The sequence below is a fragment of the Homalodisca vitripennis genome, unplaced genomic scaffold (genome assembly GCF_021130785.1).
Source record: "Homalodisca vitripennis isolate AUS2020 unplaced genomic scaffold, UT_GWSS_2.1 ScUCBcl_2182;HRSCAF=6688, whole genome shotgun sequence".
NCBI classification, from domain to species: domain Eukaryota; kingdom Metazoa; phylum Arthropoda; class Insecta; order Hemiptera; family Cicadellidae; genus Homalodisca; species Homalodisca vitripennis.
The window spans coordinates 58,150-84,896 of NW_025778307.1; the positions used below are offsets into that span (position 1 = coordinate 58,150).

A 26,747-nucleotide genomic window follows, 5' to 3' on the forward strand; every position below is an offset into this window, starting at 1 on the left:
ATGTTGTGTAAAAGCGCCTCTCCCGATGTTATTGAATTGTAGCACCTCTGCCCCTTCGGTGCCTTTCACACAATTCTTCGATGTAGTTGTTAATCAGCACAGTCTCTTGGTTGATGTTGTGACTGGCTGGCAGGTCGTGTCTGTGAGGCAGGGTGGAGACAACAACTCTTGAGGTTCTCAGTTTACTCGTGATGCGGCGCTCGAGATGTCTGTATATATTGTACTGCTGACCCGAAGCAACCGAGAAAGCTACCGGCCGGGGGTGAATCGTCAGGTTTTGCTTCTATTAACTTGACTCCAGCTTTGCAGACACCTCCAACCATGGTTTCGCAGGTCACCATCCGACCCAAAATACCTGTGAAACTACGTGTATGGCTATCTCCTTCAATAATAATTGATTAAAAGGGAAGAGAGATTCTTTGTTTAGTATTGCCTCTTCTCTTCTTTCTCGGTTCACCACTGTGATGAGCAACTGTAGCGGAGACTTTCGGTGAAAATTGTTTCTTCTTGGGGGTTTTCGGAAGTCTTTTTTTATTGTAATGCACCTCCCATAGTTCTTTCTGCTCTCTTTCACACGCACTTTTCTTCCCCTCCTCTTTCAAGCATTAAATTTCGGCTTCAAGAACTTCAATGGTGATCCTGAGGCTGGCCACGAGGTCCCTGATCTCAGCACACCGCTGGTCTCTGCAGTCGGAGGGCAGGTCGCACTGCACGCCGCAGTCAGCCGCGGAGGCACGCCGCATCGTGTTTGCTACATAGACCTGGTCAGTATACTGCATTAATCGAGTATCTGACTCAATTGAGTGGTCTAGTACATGTTTATAACGTTCATTGAGTTGCTGTATACTGTCTTTTAACATGCTGTTTTCGGCAAGCAGGTCGGCCACTCTTTTCACTGTTGTCCAATCCTCGGAATCAGCTAGTGGAGTTGAAGTACCGACTCGCGACACGGCAGGAGGCGTCATCGGGACAATCTGTGCAAGCGATAGATGTGGGTAACCCAACATCATTCACCGGCGGTGATGGTGACACATTGGATTGACCAAACGATGTTGAAGCCCCTGCTGAGAGCCTAGATCCGACTGTAGCACACTTAGATGGAAAAATAGCCATAGTTCTCATGGTAACAGGGTGGGGGCCATGGTGTTTACCGCCAGATGATACAATTAATTAGCGTTCCATGAGCATCAGTCCTCACCGTAGCTCCACACTTTCCCCCCAGGCATCGCCAAGCTCTATCCCCATTCTTCAAACAATGGATCTCTCTGAATTTGTATTTATTGTACAGGATGAGTGGTTTACAATTCTTTGATTGTTTAACTAATAGTGTCATAATTTTAAATAAACAATTAAAATCTACAGTTGACAGGTGCAAAGCAATAAAAATTTAAAAAAATATATATAAAAGTTGCAGAATTAAAAAGGTTAAAAGTTACATAAATATAATAAATAGTGATTTTGATTATAATAATTGATAAATGAGTGTCATAATTTCAATTAAACAATCAAAATCTACATTTGACAGGTACAAAGCAATAAAAGTTACAAAATATATATATATATATATATATATATATATAAGTTGCAGAGTTAAAAAGGTTAAAAGTTTATCTAAAAGTATAATAAATAGTGATTTTGATTATAATAACTAATAAATAGATGACAAACTTTCTACAAAACAGAAAAGTAACAGATAAAATAACTTAATAACAAAAAACAAAGAACAATATTAAATAGTTTACAATTATTTACAAAAAAATGTCACACAAAGTCACACAAAAGTAGTAATTCTCCACTGCAAAAATATACTCCGGCAGAGAGTTACCGAACCTATGAACCTCGACGTGAGAGCAGCAAGCGCTATCGTTTTTGCCACTACGTTAGTTACAGATAATAGTTAATTACAGGTCTATAAAGCGCGGCGTCCTTATATAGTTACGTCAAAAATGTCTTGAAGATGAGTTGCAAGTCTAACCTTGTTAGTTGGAGGTTAGCTATTCATTTAGTACTCACGAAAAAGTATTACTTCAGTACAGTATTAATGCGTTGAATCAATAGGTTCTCTATAAATTAAAACATGCATTTCAAAACTTGTAGCTGGTCAAAAGTTTATAAATCACTTAAAATTAATTTAAAATAAGGAGCTTTACAGACGGCGTGTTAACAAGATAGGCCCAGCTGATAACAAGCCCTCCAACACACTTGACGCTGCCTTCGTAGAGAAGTGTGTCAACAACTACCTGTCAGGCGGTGAGGGACTAAGAGCGCTCTTCGCCAAGCTCACCGAAGAAGTCAAGTCTGCCGTCGAGTCTGCAGTGACGAATGCCCTCGCCAACATGCAAAAAGAGGTTAAGAAGTTACAGGATGAGGTGATCATCCTAACAAGGCGTGTGGGTGAGCTTGACGAGAGACTGGGAGAGAGGTCAGATGAGCTGGAGCAATACCAGCGCAGAAACAACATCCAGATATTCGGCGTAGAGGAGAAGATCGCTAAAGACACAGACCAGCTTGTGATCGATCTCTGCCGTGACCGACTAGGCCTGGAGATGACCCGAGAGCAGTTGAGTCGCAGCCACCGCGTCGTGAGATCTCAGCCTGGACCAGCACCAGACGGCTGTAAGAGGAGTCGTGCCATTATTGTTCGATTTTGCAGCTATAGGGAACGGCGGAAGGTTTTTGATTCCAAGAAACGACTTAAGGGATCTGGCGTCACTATCAGGGAAAATCTGACGGCCCGGCAGACGGAGTTGTTGCGACAGGCGACGGCGCGTTTCGGGGCCAGGAGCACTTGGACGCAGGATGGACGCGTGATGTGGGTCGACCATCAGGGCGCTCGGGGTGTGGCGACGAGACTGGCGGACCTTCCTGTGGCGAAGATTGGACTGGCTACACCTATCAGCTAAGACCCTGCTTTTACTTTTAATATTCACAATTATTTTGAAATTGTTTTATATTAATAAAATATGTTTTACTATTATTTAAAATACTTGTGTCTTACGTATAAAATAGAAGTAAAAATTTTTATTTATTTTTTATTCGCCGAAGTTGTGTATGTGTGCATTGCATGTATGTCTGTATGTGAATATGTATGTATACCCTTCAGCGAACCACGACATATTTTAGTTCAGTCTCTTATCTCAAAGCTGGAATACAGCCATACTATTTGTTACTAATGCTATTTATACTTGATTTGAAATTAATTACATTCGTAATACCTGTTATTTTGTCTTAATAAACAGTTTATATGCATGTTGTATATATGTATGTACTAGCTGTTACCCACGGCTTCGCACGCAAATCTTAAGAACCGAAGTCCTTATATTACTTAGTAAAAGCAATTATGCGCGATTGGCTGCGGGTAACAGCTAGTTCGTCAATAAATTCGTAGTATTTTATAACGAAAACTCTTCATTTTCAATAAAAGACCAATTACAACTAAATACCCACGGCTTCGCACACGATTTCCTACAGAAACATTGGGATATAGGAGGCATATTTCTTTTGAACGTCCGTTATTACCCTTCTGAGATAAATTATAGTCACTGAAAGATACTCCAAGCTCATGATCTATTTAAGATTTAAATTTTAAAACAGTCTCAATACGCACCTGTGAAATAACTGGAATTTTTCTCTAATATTCCATGATTTTTTTATACAATTGAACTATATTAGACCATCGTGGAAAGGAGTCAAAAAGTCGGAATTCATTAGCGCACATACAATGTAATAAATGATGGCGCTCAATGTAATTTTGAAACGAAAATAGGCATATTTTAGGTACATATTATTACAGTCTAATGATTATGCGCTTCAGCTGTTAAGCGAAATTGCGTATGGTTTTTATTTTAGGCTTTGCGCGTGTATCACTTCTGGATCAAATTAGTTTATATCTCCGATGCCATGATGAGCTTGCTTTGTTGTCTCGATTGAGAGAATATGTACACACGGAGTTTTGAGAACCATACTTCTGTAAAAAAAAAAAACAACTAAGGTTGGTTTTATAACATTCTTTATATTTGTAGCCAACGTAAGATAGTGATTTTGATATCTGCATTGCTCTTCTGATCAAGCAGGAGCATGGTTTATATTAGATAAATATTGCAATTAATGGTGAATTTTTACGTCAAATTTGAAATATATATTATCTGGATAGTAAAGTCTATGTTTAACAGTGTTTGCAGAAACAGTTGAAACAAAATTTGCTGTTTCTCTTAAGCTTACTCTATGCTTTCAAACTATAAGTGTAAAGAAATTTAAAATAGTAATTAAATGATATAAACATATATTTCTTTTGTCGCATTATATATGTTTACAAAGAACAGCTGATTAAATTTGAAAAGGCTCTTTCACTTAATAAAATATGTTTGCTGCAATGCATTTCTTACGGGTATTTCTGTAACTTTTAGAGACCAGTGGGGTGGAATCCTGAATCGGGAACGGGATAAAAAGTATCCTATGTCCTTCTCCCAGTTCTTAGCTACCTCCCTACCAATTTTCAGCCAAATCGGATCAGTCGTTCTTGACTTATAAATAGTGTAACTAACACGACTTTCTTTTATATATATATATAGATACTATATATAGCATACTTAATTCAAATATTTGTAATTTATGAACCTATTAGAGATTGTAACTATATGAAACAAAACATTTGCTCGGACATATTAAGTCATTACTAGATTAAATATTACTCATTATATATTTGTTTCATGAGCTAATCGCCTTAATTTTTAGTCCAAGTCATTAGAACAGTTTTAAGATCCCCCCCCCCAATTTACTTTTTTTACTTTTTGCTACTATTGAAATTATTTACTTTATTGGAGCGGACCAAGTGAGTAAAAGAAAACTATGTCAGTACTACTGGTACCCACGTTTTCATTGTGTGAATGTTTAAATAAAAAAAATATTAACGATTTTTACTGTCAGAATATGTCTTTCTTTATTAAACCGTATGAGTGTGTAACCGAGTCTTGTGCCTGTGTCGCGTGTCGCTCCGCCTCGTCGTGGTCTTGTCACGGCTAGCCGTGCGGGTCCTGACGCGCCCGCCCGTGCTCGACGCGGTGCCTCTGCTCACCTCCTCTACACCATGCTCTCCGCCAATCACTGTCATCTTTCCGTTCTATTCTTAAATTGGCTCACGTCAACGCTCAGTCCCTCTTGATATCATTTTAGTCTCTGAAACTTGGCTTAAATCCCATATAACTGACAAGAGCGTTGAGCTTCACGGATACAATATTTATAGATAAAACGATCCCACTTCGAAGGGAGGTGGTGGAGTAGCCGCTTTTGTAAAATCTCATCTTCCTGTATCTGTCCTTTACTCTTCCGATAACTCCAGGTTAGGGTGTCCTGAGTACATGATTATCGATACTAGTTGTAATGGAATACACGTTCTAGTGGCTGTGTGCTATAGGGCACCTGGCCTGGATTATCATGTGGAATTCGAACACTCACTTATCAATTTTATGGCCCCTTACCGACATTGTCATTGTAATGGGGGACTTTAACTGAAATTTACTGGGACCTGATAACTACAACAAGACCAACTTGACTAACCTCTTGCGTTGCTGTAATTTAACTATTCTTCCACTAAATGCCACTCACCACACAACTACTGCCGACACATTGCTAGATGTTATGGCGGTTGCTGACCCGGATCGCGTTGTGCATCATGGACAATACCCTACCCCTGGCCTTTCTCGACATGACTCATCTTCTGTGTTTACAGACTATCTATTCCTAAGGCGAGCCCCAAATTCTTATCCTTCAGAAGTTACAAATATATTGATTCAGATGCTCTTCTCAATGATGCGTGGGCTTTACCTTAGAATGAGGTAATTCTAGCCCCTACTGTTCATCTTATGGTCAATAAATTTAGCTCTTTTGTTTCTTCATTTTGTGACCAGCACGCTCCACTGCTGATAAGGAGGGTTACTAGGCGGCCAGCTCCCTGGATCACAGATGATATACGTAATTTGCAGGCTCAAAGAGATTCTGCATTTCATAAAGCAAAACGTACTGTCTACCTGCTGATTGGCTTATAACTAAGGACTAAAGACTAAGGAACAGAGCCAAGCAACAATTTCGCAATGCCAAAATAAGATTTTACTATGTACAATTTTCTGTTCAACAATCAAACAAAATCGCTATGGAAAAAAGTAAAAGAGCTTGGCGTAGGTAAAGTTAACTCTGATAAGCCTATCTCAATTGATCTAAATATAATCAATAACTACTTTATGGATATCCCTATTGATCTATCCGGGGCCCGTGATTATACCAATGAGTTGAGTGTTGTTCCACTTAATCGTGCCCGGCATCAGTTCTCTTTTGCTAGTGTGACTGAGACTGACGTTATGAGTGCGATCTTGAGAATTTCTAGTAACGCACGGTTGGAGCCAATAAAATACTTATGAAATTCTTAAGATATATTCTTCCCGTAGTCGTTCCTATAATTACAAATATTTTTAACAGATCTCTTTCTTCTTCAATATTTCCGTCTGTTGGAAAACTCGCTATTGTTCGCCCACTTCAAAAATTTTCATGTTCTGGTGACCCCTCAGATTTCAGACCTATTAGCATTCTATCAGCTTTATCTATATGCCTTGAGAGAGTGGTGCATCAGCAAGTATGTTTCTTTCTAGAATCCAATAAAATGTTGTCCAACTTTTAATCAGGATTTCGTACTAATCACAGTACAACCAGTGCTTTTTTAAAAATCTCTGAACATATACGTTCGGCAATGGACGAAATGCTTGTTACCATTTAAACGCTTTTTGATTTTTCTAAGGCTTTCGACTGCGTTTACCACCCATTGCTTCTCTTGAAATTGTCTAAAATCGGATTCTCTGATGTCTGTGTGGAGTGGTTTGGGTCGTATCTGTCAGATCGTCAGCAGTGTGTTAGGTCCAACGACAAAGACTCCTACTAGAAACCTGTGAATCGAGGGGTGCCACAGAGCTCTGTCCTTGGCCCTCTTCTTTTTTCAATTTACATCGATGGATTTGACTGATATGACCAAACACTCATTTTTTTCACCTGTATGCCGACGATTTTCAAATTTACAGCCACTTTTTTTCCGTTTCAAACTATCCAAACATTGTTGCTGATATGAACACTGATATTGACGCTATTGCAACGTGGGTCTTCAAACACGGACTGAAACTTAACGAAAGCAAGACTCAAACTATTCTTATAGGAATTTCCAGACTTCTGAGCGCTATCGACTTGAACAACTCTCCTACACTCATATTGAACGGTCGTCCTCTTTCATACAGTGACAAGGTCAAAAATCTTGGACTGACTATTACAAAAACTCTTAGTTGGGCCGATAATGCAACTGAGACTTGTGGCAGGGTATTTGCTGGTACTCAAAGTTTTAAGCAATTTGCTACATACTTACCCTTGAATTTGAAAGTAATGCTAGTGAAGACCCTGATTTTCTGCCATTTCAATTACTGTAGCGAAGTTATAAATCACATGACGGTTGAGCTTTCCGACAGATTACAACGTGCTCAAAATTATTGTGTTCGCTTTATCTTGAACCTTCGACGATATGACCATATAACATCCTTCATCAATAGTTACATCTGTTAAAGTTGAATCTACTCCGTCAGTTCCACATCCTTAGCATGTTACATTCTATTTTGTATAACGATTATTCCCTTTCCTATCTGTCTGAATGCTTTTCTTTCATTTCTGAAACAAGCAATTGGAATACTTGATGTGGAGCCTCTCTGTTATCTATTCATGTTCATAGATCCTCCATTTACAGTAAATCATTGACAGTCTCTGCTTGTCGACTCTGGAATAATCTCCCGGATCATATCAGAAGTATTCGTAGTCGGGAACGGTTTCGGGGGGTGCTTAGGGACCATATGTTTTGGACCTCGTCGGGTTGTTGATATCTGGCATAGTGTATGAGACGATGGCTTTGTAGGAATGGTGATGGATAAATGTTTGTTAATTTCCTTGTAAGTTTTATTCTATTTATTTATTTTTAGTTTCATAGAGAACCTTTATTTCATTTTATTACTTTATAAAGAGATTATAATTTTTGAATGTAAAATAGTAAATAGTAAGCTGTATTGTGGCTCTTGTTTTACAGTAATAGTATAGTTTATTAATTTATGGTTAGGTGTAAGAGAGGACTTAATAGTCCTAAACTCGCGAATTGAATTTTTTTACGTTGTATTCAATAAAGACATTTTTCATTTCATTTCATTTGTGGTTCCGCTCAATTCGTGGAACTCTTTTTAATCTATTCCTAAGCCGTGCAAATCGTTAAGGACTTTCGTGTCACTATCAGTAGAGATCTAACTATGGCCGCCCCTCTTAAACATTCATTCCAGAAGGGAGACACTGGTGAGATTTCATTTATAGGCTGACCTTGGATCCTACATGACCTTGGAAGTAAAGCTTAAGGTTCGTTATAATGTATGGCTGTAGCTACAGAAAACTAATTCAACTTACATAGTGTTGTTAGGTAGAACGAAAAATACACATAGTGAAATACGTCGGTGGAGGCAAGAGGAACATCAACACTGAATACCCTGGTGGTTCGTGGACATAGTAAATCAACCACCATAGCATTGTGATAACATATTTTAATCAAGTTAAGCGATGGAGTTCTTATGTCTCTTTAACGTAAAATTCCTCCATTAGGGAAGTAATACGAAAAATTTTTGAAATCGGGATCTTTAGACACTTCCAATTACAAAAACATTATTGTAAATATTTACCCAGTTCTAGTTGCGGAGCGCTCGAAATTCCATAGGTAACAAAAAACATTTATATTGTCACTGTTTCCGTATAAATTTAGAACGGCCAGGGCTCAGAGGATAAAATACCAACAGAGGAGGCATTGGTTACAATTATTTTTAAGCAAAAAACCGTCCATAATCTAATAACTCTCTTGTAGATATGATCATTCTTCATCGCATAGCTACCATTTAATTGCAAAAGTTCTTACTGAATACTTGAAAACCACGAAAGGTGTTTAAAAACATTGACAACATTGGCCTAATATAGGACGGACTACAATACCTTGAAATATGTAAGTTAATGCTCTTTGTAGAAATCATCATCATCATCAACCTGTACTGAATTTAATTACGATGCTCTCTGACCTGGAGTTCTAGGGGACTTTCATTTTTGCGAGAAAAGTCATCAAGCTTTAGCTTTGTAGTCCAAATATTGTAAAATACATCCACCAATACAAAACAATCCCGTTTCACTGTATCAGTTGCAACCAGAGTAATGTCAGGAAATTCCCCAAATTATAAAAATTAATAGCAAATATACATAAATGAACATCACTAACATCGCATAGCCTCCTTTGAAATTCCCAGGAAAGAAATGCTTTGATATTTCGAGTACTAATGATTTACTTCATATGTGCTAAACTAAAACGATTATATTATAAATATTCCGACGTCAAAAATGGGCCCGGCTGGTTTATAAATACTCAAACACAACTGTGGGAAAATCAGAAATAATATGGTATTATTTATATGAAATGAAAGAAATGAAATGCCATAAGTTATAGTGTAATATTCACTAACTAAATCAAAAACTTTGTGTGCCCCAGACGGAATGTTCCTATATTACGTGTCCTGCGGGTAGAGAATCTTATTTACTTTTTAGGCTCATCAGCTCTTCACAGTGCCTTTTGTGTTGAAGGTGTACAGAACGTTGGATTTTAGGCATATCACATCACTATGACTATCAACTAAGGATAAAATCTAGAAAGTCAGTGGTATAATGAACATTACGCAAAATGTCCCTAACAACAAACGGCACGGGTTTAAAGTATTTTAATTTTATTTTTTATAATTTTTTTTTCATTGAATTTGATGTAGTATGTACCGTAACGACCCTTATTTGTCCACCGTCCTTAATTCTCGCCCTTTCTATTAGAATCCCTGTTTGCCAGAGTTCGGATTCCCTTATTGCCTTTGACCTTTTTATTTTCCGCCTTCCGCTATTACCGACGTCCCGTTGTTCCTAGCCTATCTTATCTTAGCGTCTCCTCCCACGGCCCTACGTCTAGCTCTAAACCCTTCGTTTTCTTTCCGCCAATAAATCCTTATTTCCAATACACCTAAAACATCTCCTACACTTCCGTCCTCTCCGTAAACAACCAGCGTCGTCCCAATTACCCCTACTTCTACGTACCTCTTTTATCCCTGACCTTTGCTCGCACCCTAGCGGTTGTCCATGTATCCGCTTACCATTATACATTTCCTGTCCTCGTGTCCTACTATTCCGCTTTAGGCGTCGCCTTCAGGTAGTCGGCGTCGTCCCTATATACACTTCCTCTTACAATTCCCTTGTCCTTCGCTTTCCGACGTTACATTATGCCCTTCCTATTTTCCCACGTTCAGTCCGGCCTCTCCTTCACTTGACCCTTCCCTGTGCCGCCGATGAAACTTCTCGTTACCATATCGCCTTCCGCTTCTTTCCCTTCTCCATAAACCTTACCTTCTCCTAAGCAGCCCTACACGCCCACCTAATTCCTACATCCCATACATCCTGCAGCGCCGCTTTACACAAGTCGGCACATTTTCCCTTATGACGACGGACCCCTAACGAACCCATCCCTACAATAAAGAATACGGTCGATTATTCAGAAACAGCAGCGTCGCCATTTCAAACAGGTTGGAACAAGCAGACCATATAGCCCTACGGAGAGATGTTGCCGGCACCGCAGCTAAAAGCAGACTGACAATATTGGGGGGTTTGTCTGCGCATGCCCCCAAGGCCGCTTTACAAGGGAGGCAATCACAGGCACAGCTCTCACTCGTTCTTGGGAGTTCGCCACAGGTACAGCTCTTTCGTTCCTGGGATACCTCCACAAGAAGTTCTCCGTTCCTCAGAAACCGACCACGCTTCGCGACTATCAGGTAAGAAAATCACCCTGCGCTAGAGCAATCCAAGCGGAACTTTTCGTCCTGCGCTAGAGAAATCCAAGCGGAACCTTTCGTCCTGCGCTACAGTAATCCGAGCGCCTCTATCCTCTCGCCCGCTAGAGCAATCCAAATCAAATCAAATCTTTAATTGCTCGCAACAATTTCTTCACATTGTATGGCAAACGTCATAATTATTTCTAAATTTTAAACTCTCATACCACACTACTACCACATTCAAACCTCCTTATTTTTTCATACATTCCAGTCTCATGCATCCTTCGCCAATCTCAACCCACTTCCAGCGCTGGAATCAGTTATCGAATTGGGCGGTCTCCCAGTTAAACGCCAGAAACTCTTCAACGCTGTAGAATCAAATCAAATCAAATCAAATCAAATCAATTTTTATTGCCAGGACATAATCACATGTATAGCAATAGTCAAGATATTCTAAAATTAATATCTAAAATTTAAAACTTTCACATCGCCTCAAACCACATTCAAACGTACAAATTTTCAGCCAACTCCACATTTATCCAGCCAATATTCCCATTTCCAGCACCGGTAGTCAGTTTTGCTAATTGTGCGGTCACCCAGTCGAATGCCATAAAACTCGTCAGCACTGTAAAATGCTTGCGACACTAAAAAGTCGTCTTAAACGAGTTTTTTAACACCTTAGGCGTTGGGGCATTTCTTAACTGATCTGGCAACTTGTTTGATGAACCGAATACCTGCCTGGGAGGGCAAGTGTTCGTAAACCCCCGTCCTGTGTCTTCCAGTTCGGGTAGGCATCTCTGCCTCTTGTCTCATACTCGTGTATGTCACGGCCCCGGGTTAATGCACATTTGGACAAACAAAATGAGCTTGTCTCAAGAATGTAGAGACAAGGCAGAGTCAACAGTTGCAACGTTTTGAAGGCTTCTTTGCACGGATTCTCGGAATTTCATTTTTGCGATTATGCGAATCGCTTGCTTCTGAAATTTTGAATGCTCGGAAGAAATGGTTGTTTGCGCAGGCTTCCCATAACACCAGACCGTAAGTGAGGTGGGGGTAGATCAAGCCATAAGACGCCGTCATCAGTACCTGAGTAGGGCAGTACTTGGCTAAAGATCTCAAGACATAAATGCCTGAGGACAGTCTGGAACAAACGTGGTCAATGTGAGCATTCCAAGTCAATCTTCGATCAAGGAATATTCCCAGAAACTTTGAACATTCGACTTCATCCAGCACTGTGTCTTCCAATAATACGGCTGCACCGTCATTGAGATTTTCCTGATCGCAGTGCGAAAGTCAGGGACGTTTGACTTTGAAGAATTTGCTTTGAGGTTGAGGCTATTGAAGTGCTGGACACAACTGTTGACGTCGAGAAAGCTTTGTTGTTCCAGAATCATTTTGGATTTGCTGGTTTAAAACAAAGTGTTGTGTCATCAGCATACTGCACAAGTTTCCCGTGCAGTAGTGATGAGTCTATGTCATTGACATAGATGAGAAAAAGAATTGGACTGAGAATTGATCCTTGAGGGGACTCCATATCTCAGCTGCAACGGCTCGGAAAATTTGTTTGAGGTTTGAACAAGCTGTTTTCTGCGGCTTAGAAAATGAGCTAAGCCACTGAAGAGGCACGCCTCTGATGCCATGGGATTCAAGTTTGTCCAAGCAGCTTCACGTGGTCGACACAGTCGAATGCTTTAGTTAAGTCGAGAAATACACTTAAAGTGAGATTTCGACTTTCTAATCCCTCTACTACCATTTCAACAAGACTCACAATTGCATCAATTGTCGACTTGCCCCTTCTGAAACCGAATTGGTGTTCAGAAAGAAGGTTGTGATTATTCAAAAACTGAAGCATTCTTTGTAAAAAGATTTTTTTCAAAAATTTTGCTCAGAACAGGCAGAATGCCTTTGACACCAGAAAACGCTTAAGACGAGCTTTTGACGCCTTGGGCGTTTAGGGCGTTTATCATAGAATTTGGCAATCTGTTGATGAAATGAACACCTGCCTGCGACGGCAAGTGCTCATAAACCACCGTTCTGTGTCTCCCAGTTCGGTAGTTATCTCTGCCTCTAGTCCCATACCCGTGTATGTCCTGGGTTAGGGCACATTTAGACAAACAGAACAAAAATGTTTCCTAAAATGTAGAGACTGGGCAAAGTCAACAGTTGTAAATTTTTGAATGCTGTCCTGCACGACCCTCTCAAATTCAACTTTACGATAATACGAATCGCTTTTTTTTGTAATTTGAACACCCTCAGGAAATTATTGCCTGCACAGGCCCCCCCACATCACTAACCCATAGGAAAGGTGAGAGTGAATTAGCCCATAATATGCCGCAATTTAATACCTGACTGGGGCAATACCGGGCCTAGGACTTCAAAACATATATTCCTGAGGACAGTTTGGAACACACATGGTCAATGTGGTTATTCCATGTCAATCCTCGATCGAGGAGTATTCCAAGGAATTTTGCGGAGTAGACTTCATCCAATATGGAAGCTGCCAACATGACAGATGACCCACATTGGGAGTCCACTGGGCGCAGTGCGAAATTTAGCACGTTGGATTTCGAAGAATTCGTTTGAAGGTTGAGGCTATTGAAATGTTGAACACAATTGTTGATATTGACAAAGGTTTGTAGTTCCAAACCTTCTTGTGAGTTATCTCTGAAACAGAGAGTCGTGTCATCAGCATACTGCACGATTTTACCATGCCACAGCGATGAATGTACGTCGTTGACATACAACAGGAAAAGGATTGGGCTGAGTATAGAGCCTTGGGGAACTCCATAACTCAGTTGCATTGGTTTGCAAAATTGGTTTGAGATCTGAACCACTTGAGCTCTCTGAATTAAAAATGATTTAAGCCATTAGAGCGGCTCGCCTCTGATGCCATTAGATTGTAGTCTGTCAAGCAGTATTTCATGGTCAACGCAGTCGAATGCTTTAGAAAGGTCAAGGAACACACTTAATGTGTGATCCTGACGTTCTAGCCCCTATACAACCAACCATATCAACCAGACTCACCACTGCATCTATTGTTTTTGAGTTATTTTTCCTAGATTCAAATTGGTGTTCAGAAAGCTGGTTTGTTTTTATTTAAGAAATAAAGCATTCTCACTAGAAAAAGTTTTTCAAATATTTTGCTTAAGATAGGCAAAATTGAGACGGGCCGATAGTTATTTATTGAACAGGGGTTTTCTTTCTTGAAAATTGGATGCACTTTTGCAATTTTTTAGGAGTGAGGGAAAAACTCCTGAGTTAAAAGACAAATTGACTAATTGAGTCAGTGGTTTTACAATATGCCTTGAGCATTTTTTTATTAACCACATGGATCTCAATTCTAGATAATTTGATTTTTTGGCTGGGAGTTCTTGAATAATTCTATCGAGCTCTTCCTCAACTACGGGAGTCAGAGCTATTGAGGCTATTGGACTCTGTCCTACTTACTACTATTGTCAAATTACTATTGTCCATACTCCTCCTCATACCCTACTTCGAGTCTGGGCTGTGATGATATCGAGCGTTCGTATTGAGTCCACTTAGGTTTACTCTACTCTTAATCTGAGCGTTTGGTTTCACCATTCTAACTACCTTCTACCCACCCCTGGAATACACTACCCTATTTCACGACCGAGGCCTTTTGGGTCAGTTACGATACGTTACGCTGAAAATGTCGTCACAGTAAAATTTAGTATAGTGAATAAATATGAAGATGTTAGCAGTTAGTCGTACTCACATGACTTTAAGACATCTTCTGTTAAGGCAGGAAAAATAGAAGACAATGCTTCCATCATTCTACCAGGAATTGTACAAATTTAAAGTAATTTTATAGAGAAACTTGTCTTTAGATCAACAGTCATAAGACCATACATAACAATGTAAATAAAAATATGGTATCTTTAACTTCATGTAAAAGTAATTTCTTCAAGTAAAATTTTGATTTGACACGAATTTCTCTTTAGAAAAGTTATAGTGAATAGACGAGACTCAGCAATAAAAAAAAAACCCGATTAAAAAGTGGATACGTCACATGGATAAACCAATTTCATTCGCAGATGCTAGTGAGTAGATACTACAATCTTGTAGTAAAAAAAAAAAAACAGCAAAACTCCAGGAATCACGTTCAGTTTTACAGTTAGCCCGATATACTATACATTGTTTCCAATAATTGTGACATTAAATATGTGACGTTAAAAAACCTACAATCTTGCACCTCATGACGTTAACGCAAAAGCCAGGCGTTTCAAGATATAGTATTATTCCAAGCGATGTATGGACGAAAACCCCGGTCTCCTCAGCGGCGTCATCCCTACCGTCGTGTTACAGAATGGACAAAGCACCGGTCCCCTTAGTGGCACAGCTAACGTGGCTTGGCGGGGAAATCGCGTGTCAGACCTTATCGTGTTACTTGGAAGCACATCGTCATCCCTACCGTCGTGTACAGAATGGACAAAGCACCGGTCCCTATAGTGGCACAGCTAACGTGGCTTGGCGGGGAATCGAGCGTCAGATCTTATCGTGTTTACTTGGAAGCACATCGTCATCCCTACCGTCGTGTACAGAATGGACAAAGCACCGGTCCCTATAGTGGCACAGCTAACGTGGCTTGGCGGGGAATCGCGCGTCAGATCTTATCGTGTTACTTGAAGCACATCGTCATCCCTACCGTCGTGTACAGAATGGACAAAGCACCGGTCCCTATAGTGGCACAGCTAACGTGGCTTGGCGGGGAATCGAGCGTCAGATCTTATCGTGTTACTTGGAAGCACATCGTCATCCCTACCGTCGTGTACAGAATGGACAAAGCACCGGTCCCTATAGTGGCCACAGCTAACGTGGCTTGGCGGGGAATCGCGCGTCAGATCTTATCGTGTTACTTGGAAGCACATCGTCATCCCTACCGTCGTGTACAGAAATGGACAAAGCACCGGTCCCTATAGTGGCACAGCTAACGTGGCTTGGCGGGAATCGAGCGTCAGAATCTTATCGTGTTACTTGGAAGCACCATCGTCATTCCTACCGTCGTGTACAGAATGGACAAAGCACCGGTCCCTATAGTGGCACAGCTAACGTGGCATGGCGGAAAATCGAGCGTCAGATCTTATCGTGTTACTTGGAAGCACATCGTCATCCCTACCGTCGTGTACAGAATGGAAAAAGCACCGGTCCCTTTAGTGGTACAGCTAACGTGGCTTGGCGGGGAAATCGCGCCGTCAGATCTTATCGTGTTACTTGGAAGCACATCGTCCATCCCTACCGTCGTGTACAGAAATGGACAAAAGCACCGGGTCCCTTTAGTGGCACAGCTAACGTGGCTTGGCGGGGAATCGGCGCGTCAGATCTTATCGTGTTACTTGGAAGCACATCGTCATCCCTACCGTCGTGTACAGAATGGACAAAGCACCGGTCCCTTTTAGTGGCACAGCTAACGTGGCTTTGGCGGGAAATCGCGCGTCACATCGTATCGTGTTACTTGGAAGCACATCGTCATCCCTACCGTCTTATTTTAGTTCCGACTTTCACTGACGCACAGCAGTCATGTCAATATACGTCAGCAGATGTTTTTAAAACTGTAAAAGTACATAAAAGTTAGCCCTATTGAAATAAAAAACATTCTAGTACTTTATTCAATTTCGTAAAATAAACAAACAAACGTTACAAATGTTTTTATTTAATTTCTCAAACCCGTTGCACGGATAATAATATTCATGAACACAACAAAAAAAAAGAGACAGAAGCGACAACTAAGCAAGATAGTATTATAAATTATATAAAATTATTTGTTTTGAGCCTATTGAATAACGGTAAAAATTTGCGCAGTTTTTTACGAGACACTCTGTGTTTAGAGACGCAAAAAAAGAATATGTCGGCAAAAAACTCAAATGATGTAATTATAGTGATTGTTGAATAACTACGATAATATTTTATGTTTTTGCTTATTTTAATAACATGGTAAATTTTTTTCAGTTATTGCGGGACATACTGTACATGAAGTACTTAAAACATCTATGTTATTAACAACAGTGACTAATTTTGCAAACCATCGCAAACCTAAAAGAAAACAAAATTTTATGACAATAAGTTAAACTATAAAATAAACCTATTGATTTGCCAATTTCTTCGTGCTTTGTTTATTTATGGGTACTTAGTTTTAATGGCACTGCCGTTACTAATTTACCCACTACTGTAATTGGTTTTTCACCCGTTGAGTACTAACGCAGTACGCTCAGTTTAACTTCAACAGTTTCGAATCATTACCATCCTTTGTAGACGGTTTCTGCAACTGAACAAATCTAGCAACGTTGAGAGAATATGCAAGTGTAGAACGCTGAATAGAAACTGTTTCTTCTCCACAGTTGCGATCCGTCGTTTTGTGGAACAGTTGCGGTTGTAACGGTTCTTTGCCACCGTTGTCTGGCTGCAACTGAAACTATCGTAACTGTTAAGGAGGTTCCCGGTTTTATGTGCCGATTAGTGTCGACAGCAAAAAGTTATTTTTGAAAAACATATTAAACGACAAGTATATGTCGTTATTGCTATTACTTGGGTTCTCTAACCAGCCCACACAGCGACTTCAATAATATTTTGTTAATTATAAGGCACTTATTATTAAGGCAATTATTTTGAGTGACAAAACTTGTTCCGATTACACTAGTTGCTGCAGAAGTTCTTTGACGAACAACATAATATCAAAAGTTAACAGTCTAACCTCTTCTTTCCTAAATTTATAAACGTTTACTCACGATAACGCGGGACTGACCTATTCTACGACTTTAAATCACCAGACATCTATAAAAAACAAACCAACCACTACACTCAGCACAATCACCAAACAGATTGATTGAGAGAGTGAGATAAGTTATTAGCGTCAAAATGATTCCGAGAAGGAGGCTATCGCCGATGAGTCATAGGAAATTGTTCAGAGGACGGAGTGTATAGGTCTACCGCGCCACCCCTCTCGCCAATACCACACACTCAAGGCCACGCGCGCCGGTAAAGTCCTCGATTTGTATGTCGCGCCAGCCCTTTGTCTGGTTCACACACATCATATCGTGGACTGTCGGCGGAGGCGTGGCGCCGTTCATTATGAATAACAGTCACGACCTGATCTAGCGCATGCGCATAACCTTTTTTTTCAATTGTTCCAGAGTTGTTGGAATATATATAATATATATATAATATATATATATATATACTAAGAAATAACAAAGAACTAAATGTAAAAATGATTGTTACGATTTGAACGCCGGAGTATTTACTCTTTTGGAATAAGACTGTGAAATCTATGTCGTGGTAAGAAGGCCTAATTTCCCTGATATTGAAAACTGTCTCAAAATAAAGAAAACATGGCATATTCTACAATATTTCGGTTTCAAATGTTGTATTCAAAAGTATAGATATGGATATACGTTTCGATTATGTTAATAGCCGCTTATTATACTGCTTGTCAAAAAGTATAGTTACGTTAGCTTATTGCTTATTTATATTAAATATATTTTGCTTTGTTAACACTATTAATTGGTTTGTTATAACGTTTGATTCAATTTGTATGCATTATTTTCAACTTATATTTTTACCACACTAAAAATGAGATCGCGTTATTAACCTATTGCTATTGTCCTTTCTGATCTAAAAAAGGTTTAAGGTTATTAAAATGACAATTAATGAATTTTTAGAACATTCAAAGTGGAACTAACTTCCTTTCAACATAGCAGAAAGTTATGGTCAGGAGGCGAATTTACAATATTGTGTATTTTTTTCAAGTTGCATTTTTCTACAACCCAGCAATGGCTGGAGACATTCGTGATCATACCAGTTAGAATTTAATTTTTTACTGATAAAAACGGGTCAAGGGAGTATTTATACATGTATGGAGCGCCCAGGGGTCGGAAGCAGCGTGGGGTGTGTACTGGTGCATGGGGTGTGTGAGGGCACGCTTAGTGTCAGCGCTCGAATATGCGTTTGGAAAAGGTAGTATTGGCTGTATGAGAGAGGGGGGCGGGAAGAGGTAGCAAGGAATCGATCGGGGGGGGAGTGTTTGTCTGTGGGGGTTGTATTAAGAGGCGTCTCGGCGGGGGGGCGGACCAGGTGCGCGAGAGGTCAACGAAGGCCAGACTTATACACGAGCCTATCCTAATTGGTATGCATAGGTACAAAATTCTTACTAGAGAGTTATATGTTGCGAGCGAAATTGTGTGTGCGAGGAGAGAGAACAGCCTATACTTTATAGAAGAACACAATTTCATATAAGATGTGACATGCGTAGCCATCGGCAGCTCGACTCTGCATGGGTGTCTCAGCTAGCACCAAATAAGAGGTGGGGGGATAGTGGTTTCAGATAGTTTCAGTTAGACAAACAACGTCACAGGGTGGCATATGATCAGAACCACATGATTAGCCCAGATCTATTTCGACGTCAACTCTCTAATACATTTTTCACGGCAGCGTACCCAGGCAATATAAGCAAGCTTTGGCCCGCACGCCATGCGGACTTTGGTTAGGTTATCACTTCTACGAGAGACTTTTTATTCGATACTCATTCTTAGTACCATGTTAGCTTTCGGCACACAGACAACCAAACACACGCCTTTTATTTGGTGTACTTGATCATGGCAAGGGGGGAGAGGTGTACTTGACTTAGCGACGCACAAGTAGAGGGTAGGGTGTACGAAATACATGATACAAGACAGCTGCAGTGAGGGAGCTCTGTGGAGTTCTGTGAGGCACACACACACACAAAGTCTAATCTAACAGGTAGCTGAGATGACAAAGACACATACTCTGAAAACAGTGTGTGAGTAGTAGTTAGAGGAAGCATCAAGGGGCGAGGAGCGGTGAGTCTATTATATGTATCTCAAGGAGGATTAGAGATATGATAAGACACAAATGAGAGACATCTTTGGCAGCAGCCGGTATACACTCGCACTGGAATCTAACATACAAGCAGGAGAGAGAAATTTTATGTGTGCGCGGAAACTAAAGCCCAGGTCATTTAGGTTCAATCTCTACATAATCAACACTACAATAGTGCCTATAAGGACTCACTCTCTGTGTGAGAATAACTCTGCTAGGATAGAGCATTGTACTTATGTAGATACGATAGGGTACATCGTTGTAAGGAGTAGAAATGTTCTCAATCAGGCGGCGAGATGAATTGTATTCGTCTACGAGGTGCAGGGTTAAGACAGGGGGGGGGGGGGGTGCGCGCGCTGGCTGGGAATTACAATAAGCGGTGTGAGTGAGAGGGTGGGGGGAAGCTGGTACACCGTCTAGATGGATAGTTTAGGTATGGAGTTTCGATGCGATCTTGACAAGTTCTGTGGAGTCGGGAGGCGTGTGACGGTGGAGTCTTTGTCTTTGTAAGGATTCACATCTAAACGTCAACGATTATAATGATACGTGGAACTAATTCTGTAGGAGTACGTAATTCGGTAGAGATATATGGTTTGGTGACTATTTTTAGGTAATAATCTTATTGAACATATAATATATATATAGTATCGAGTGTAATGCTGCGTCCTATGCAAGTGCCTACAAACAATTGCAAAAAAAACACGACAACAGGGGGGCGGCTTATAACACAGTGTAGATGAGGATTTTAGTACACTTCTTGACAGCAAACGTTTGGACAATATAGCACACAGTCTGAACGGAGCAATTAGGACTGCGGTGTAGACAAGAGTCACTAGGCATGATCGACCAGCGCAACCGCCTTGATCTATCTATTATGCATGTCTAGAGCTTGAGGAGGCTGCAGAGAGTACATGGTACAGTCATTTGACGGATCGGGCGGTATATTAGAAATCATGGGCAAGCATGTAACGTTCCTTTCGGCTGGCGGGGGCGGGAGAGGGAGAAGGCTGTTAGGGGGGGGAGGGGAAGTGAGGGGAGAGGTAAAGTGAATATTAAAGGAGAGTTATGGGAATATGGAATATGACGGAGAGACAGACTCCGGACTCGCAAAGAATTTGGTAGAGATAATTAGGGAGCGATCGAGACTAAATATTGCGCGGGTGGGGTGATGTGTGACGGATGGTGGAGGTGGGTGTTGTTGTTTTTTGTAGAAGTCCTGTGATTGTAATGTCGGGTTGTTGTGAAAGCCACACTTGTGCGGGTGTGATATAGGGAGATAAATTTTACGAAAGAAGATGGTAGACTGGTGTAACTGTTTGATATTATGTTGTTTCGTCTAAAGAACTTCTGCAGCAACAGTTGTAATACCAGAACTAGTTTTGTCACACTCAAATATAAAGGCATAATAATAAGTCCTTATAATCTAATCAAAATATGATGGATAAGTCGCTGTGTTGGTGGACAGAGAACCCCAAGGATTAGCAATAACGGACATATACGTGTTCGTGTTGTAATATGTTTGTATGTATTGTAGGGGTGGAGGTGAGTAAAGTTTTGGAGGGATATGTTCAGGTACACGACCTGCAACAAGGTAGTTATTACAGTTGCAGACCAGACACTGCGGGGATTATAGTACCGGGTACACCGCAACTGGTCCAAAATTCGGTAGGGTGACAACGTGGAGCGCAGCACCCCGGTACTCTTGCACGTATACTCTATTGCATGTTTCTCGCACGTTGCTCAAGATTGTTCAGAATTTTTTTTCGGGTGGTGGTTGGGGGTGTTTTTTTGTTTTTTTTATTTGTAGAAACCGTCTACAAAAGGATGATTATGAGGCGAAACTGTTGAAGTGTAATACTGGTGCGGTCGGGGGAGAGGTGTAGACCAGTCGTGGTGTAAAACACTAAGGACTAGTAGTGGGTATTGGTGAACACGGCAGTGCCATTATAAAAAATCAAGGTACTCACAGAAAATATAAACCAAAGCACGACATTGAATTTGATTTTCAATCTCCGGGTATTGTGTAATTGTATGGTTAGATTGGTCCATAAAAGTGGGTTTATCTTAGTTGTGCGATGGTAAGCCACCATATCGTACACTGTTGTTAATAAATGTGATGGTGTAAGACTTTTCGTGTACAGGTATGTCCCGGCAATAACTGCCAAAAATTTTACCATAAAAAAAAAAGCATAAATACAAAAAAGATTGATATAGAGGAGTAGGTCTACAAGTCTACTATATTACATTCTTTTTGAGTTTTTTGCCGACTGTTGCGGTTTTGCGTCTCTAAAAGACAGAGTGTCTCGTACAAACATAGCGATTATTTGTGTGCGGTACTTGGTATGCCACTAGGCCCAACCACACAATCCGTAATTGCGACTAGTTGGCATCTTATTACTAGCTTGCTTAGTTCGTCCGCGGCGTCCACGTTCAGTCTTGCGTATGATGCTTCATCGACATATCATTATACATCTATGCACACAGAGTTTGAGAACTTAACTATATTAAAGCATGTGATCGACAGCGTATTGTAGATCTAGCCGCCTACTGATTTACGAAGAAATGACAAGATGAGGTATTTGATGACTTGGAGGACGAGCACTCTGATTAGGGGGTAGGGAGCCTACATATTAAGCAATCTGGAGGTCTAATCTCTGACTATGATGCGTGCGTTTGGTACTCGTCAATCGTGTTCAGAACAGCACCGTCATCTGCAGTTATCGTCGTCTATGATGTACGCAAGCGAAAGCACACTCCAGCTAAGATAGAGGCACAGTGGAGGAGATAATGCAGGACCTATATGCTGAGCAGTAAACGCATGTGTAGACATGACGATGGCTGGTGCTGCGCGCTATCCATACAGAGTAGACGCTAGATTACGTCTAATGATGATGACTGGTCGATTCACGGAAGGCCTCCAACTCGCCAAGCACTGTCGAGTACCGGATTATTACGAGCAGTAGTGTATGCCCGTCGGTGTGTCTGGTGTGTGCCTGTCGTGTGTGCGGAGGTTATCAGTATTCGAGTGCGTGCGTGTAACGCTGCTGTAGTGAGCGAGCGAGCGCACGCGCGACGCGGTGGCAGAGGCAGGCGGGGGAGCCGATGGTGCTGGGCTAGACGTGTGCGAGTGATGGTAGTGTGCTTTAGTTGTGGGAGAGGTGTTAGGGGGTGGGGAGGGGGGGGAGGAGGGGGGGAAGAGGAGGGCGTTAACTTAATTACCGAGCAGCGCGAGCGCGACGTTCCTCGTAGCACAGGGAGGTATGCTGGAGCGCAGCGCTATGCGGCGTGCGATGGCGGCGTGCGAGCGTGTGTGTGTGGAACGGCGGATATTTGAGAGTGAGAGATCTATCTCTATAGGAGGGTGGGAACGCGAAGGGCGATGATGGCGGGATACTGTCACATGCATAACTCACCGATGAAGAGTTCTCAAGTATGCATATTGGGGTTGTATGATTAATGGATAGTGGACAACACATGGATATAACAGTCTCACAAAGTCACAAGTTCATCGAGCATAGCGTGCGCACACACGACGAAAAGCGGGGACGGTGGTGTCAGGGGGTCGACAAACTTCTATACCAACAACTAGTGTTGTCTTGCACAATATAGTTCTTTTAGGCATATAAGAAATATGGAAGTGGGAGGCATACATGAGAACATGAGTATAATAGCGGGTGATGTGCTACTCTGCGAGCGAGTTCCAGATACAGACTAATCTCGACTTCGACATGGAGTCTTCAGGATGTGAAAGGATTGACAACAACAACTTGTTTTAATACGCTGAGCGTAGGTCAAAATTGGCGAGATGAACTGGAGAGAGGGCTGCGGAGCGGTCTTAAGGGTACGATAGTACAGAAACGGGTGGGGGGGTGTAGTCGCCGACACATCAGTTCTTTCTTATATCGTTCTCTCTAGTAGGAATCTGTAAGTGAACACATCCAAAACTGTGACCTGAAAGAGTTGATCGACATGGCCATAGAGTTAGCTCTAGGGACGGAATGGTCGATCTACGTAGCGTCGAACAAATTAGGTGTATAGGGGTGGGGGGGGGGGCGGGGAGGTGAGGGTAATCTCAAGTGGAGGAGGCAAGTCGTAGGATATGATGTTGGCGAACAAGAAACACAACCACTTTCTAGTATTGTCGTAATATGTTAGTCAATTGAACAGTTAGCTACGAGACCCTAGACTATATATGACTAGGATGGGAAGAGGAACATTCAGTGAATTAGGTGAACAAATGGAGTACAGGTAGCGAAGGAACTGATTCCGTGTAGTGTTGGAGCGGCTCTGGACGACACTTCTTATATGTGCTGTCATAAGATATGATTGGATGAGGAGATATTACATATTCTCTCTTTTTCGCGTATAGGTGACTCTTCAGGTGGCGGAGTTATCTAAGTTGGGGGCGGGGTGACATCGAGGAGAGGGTCAAAATAGGAGGATATTCGAGAGGTTAAGTGGCACATACAAAGAGATATAGAGAGTGAATACATATCTGTTATAGACAGGAATGGAGTAAACAGTCAGAAGTATGACATAGGAACAACGCAAGTACTCTTAGTCTATATATAGGGGCCGCGAGTAGCAAGGACCCGTAACACGTAGTAGCTATGACAAGAGCGAGCCGCGACAGCAACATATAGACAAGCATATATAGTAGTAGAGAGGCACTTCTCATTGGCAACAGGAGAGCTACCACACTGTAAACAGGTATATCATCTTAAAGGATGCAGCTAAACACAACACCATAGAGGACAATCACACAGCCCTCTCTACGATGAACACAACAGAAACAAAGACACGCTATCAGGACAGACATCATTGTGGAGTAAGGGCACGCATGAAAGACTAGAGGAGGAGAGGTCAAGACATTAGGGGTGCGTTGTCATGGCAAGGCGACACAACACTCTAGCTAAACTTGTTAGGGTATCGACAGACTAAGAACATGTCTGACACAACAGCAAGCTTCTAGTTAAAATAAGGACATGACAGAATAGAAGTAGCTCACTTGTTATTGATGACAAAAGGGAATAGGGGTTAGCACAGGAAGGTACACTTAGATGTAGATATAAACTAGGTGAGAGGAAGAGAATGGGACGGAAACTAAGAATCTGTGCAATAAGAGGAGGGAAGTACAGGTTCACATATGGACAAACAGCATAAGTATATGCGTAGTGCGGAGGATCAGAATCGGTAGTGGACATCTTCTTTAGTCCGGGGGTCAGGGGAGGGTGAGGACTAGTGTCTTATGAGTGAGAGAAGAGGGGGATGGAGAGTTGTGATGTGGCACACACAAGAGGTGTTGTGAGCAGTCTGACACTTGGGGATATGACATGTAGATACAACATAGGTACAGACGGAACAGAGATATGGTTATTTTATGCAGAGTTGCAGAGGGGGGATATTAAACAAGCGGGAGGTGTGTAGATGAGAAGGTTAGAAATTGGGGGATTTTCGGGTGGGGGGTTAATATGTTGGAAGGATATTGGTGGTTTATTGGGTGTGTGTGAAGTTAGGGGTTTAGGGTTGCTAGTGGAGTCGAAAAGGAGAGAGCTTGTGTGATACACAGAAAGGGAGCGTGGCAGCACAAAGTAGATCGTGTGTTCGAGGCACACGTAGAGAGACGAAGCAACTCTGCAGGTACATGGCATGTAGAGGGTTAGCAGGGGTACACAAGGTAGCAATGCATGGGGTTTAGAGTCTAGTCGACCAGGCGGAAAGGGGGCTGTAGGAGTGACTCAGTCTTTGGAGACATACGATTCTAAATGGGAAGGATTTTAGCTCTTTTACAATGTGAAGACATCTACAATCGAGAGTTTGCGCAGCTGCTGAGGTTTTCTGCCAGTCCTCACGGGGGTACAGGATCTGAGATTCTTCACTCATCAATAGCGTTGATTTACGCGTGTCTATGCGGATATGTGAGTAGCTACTACGCGGGAGGCGGCTGATTGTCTATGATCAGCATGTAGACAGGCATAAGTAGGAAAAGTACTGTAGGTCTCGAGTCAATGAACGGTAGCGTTAAAAGATCAAAATTCGTCATATTATTACACTGGTATACACAACAAAACTTACTATTAGCGAAGCCACATTACAAAGATGATAACAACAAACAACAGATGTTACATATGTATAATAGTCCCTATAAGTTCACATTTCAGTACACAACACACAAGAGAATCGCGAGAGAGGCAAGCCTACTTGATCTTTTGTCGACATGGTGTTGCGGCGAGACGTGTGAGCAGTCAGTCTAAAGACAAACACTGATACCTAGTACATACATGAACTTCACGGCAGCTAATTATAAAATAACTCTAACATATTCTTCGTATACATAGGTCTATTCACATACTGATCTACAACCTATTAGATTATCTTAAAATGTTTAACCAATGAAATTAACAATTCACTAAATGAAAACAAGTATGTACTGGCAGTAGCAAACTGATCTTTCAAAGGCCTTTGACCTTGTTGATTATACCATTATGTTTAAATAAATTAGAAAAAATAGGAATAAAAGGTCCTTTAATTAGAATTGTTTTAAAGATTATTTTAAAGATAGAAAGCTGTTTTGCTAGTATAGGGCAAATTGTCAGTAGTGGATATGAACAAAAATCTGGTCTGATACAAGGAGGAATCCTATCTCCAATATTGTTTAACATTTCTGTAAATGATTTAGCAAGTTTAAAATTAAAAGGTAAAATACTTCAGTATGCCGATGATAATAATAATATTCTATGTAATTAATAAAGATCTAAATATAGCCCTAAATAATATGCAACAGGATCTTGATTTGGTAGTAAAGTATTTTTTTAATAATTCAATAAAACTAAATTCTCAAAAAACAAAAGCAATAATATTCAAAACTCCAAGAAACACTATACAGAACAATAATGTCAACATTTTTATGTCATTCTCATAAATGTTTTAGAACAATAACTGGTAGAGATCAATGCAGCTGTCAAAATCTAGTTTTTCATCAAACTATCAAAC

At 41.0% G+C, this 26,747-nt stretch overlaps 1 protein-coding gene across 2 annotated transcripts in view; it reads right to left on the minus strand.

The window, feature by feature from the left end:
- Positions 1-26,747, minus strand: part of LOC124371879 — a 77,811-nt gene that overhangs the window by 48,361 nt on the left and 2,703 nt on the right. The window lies entirely within an intron of this gene.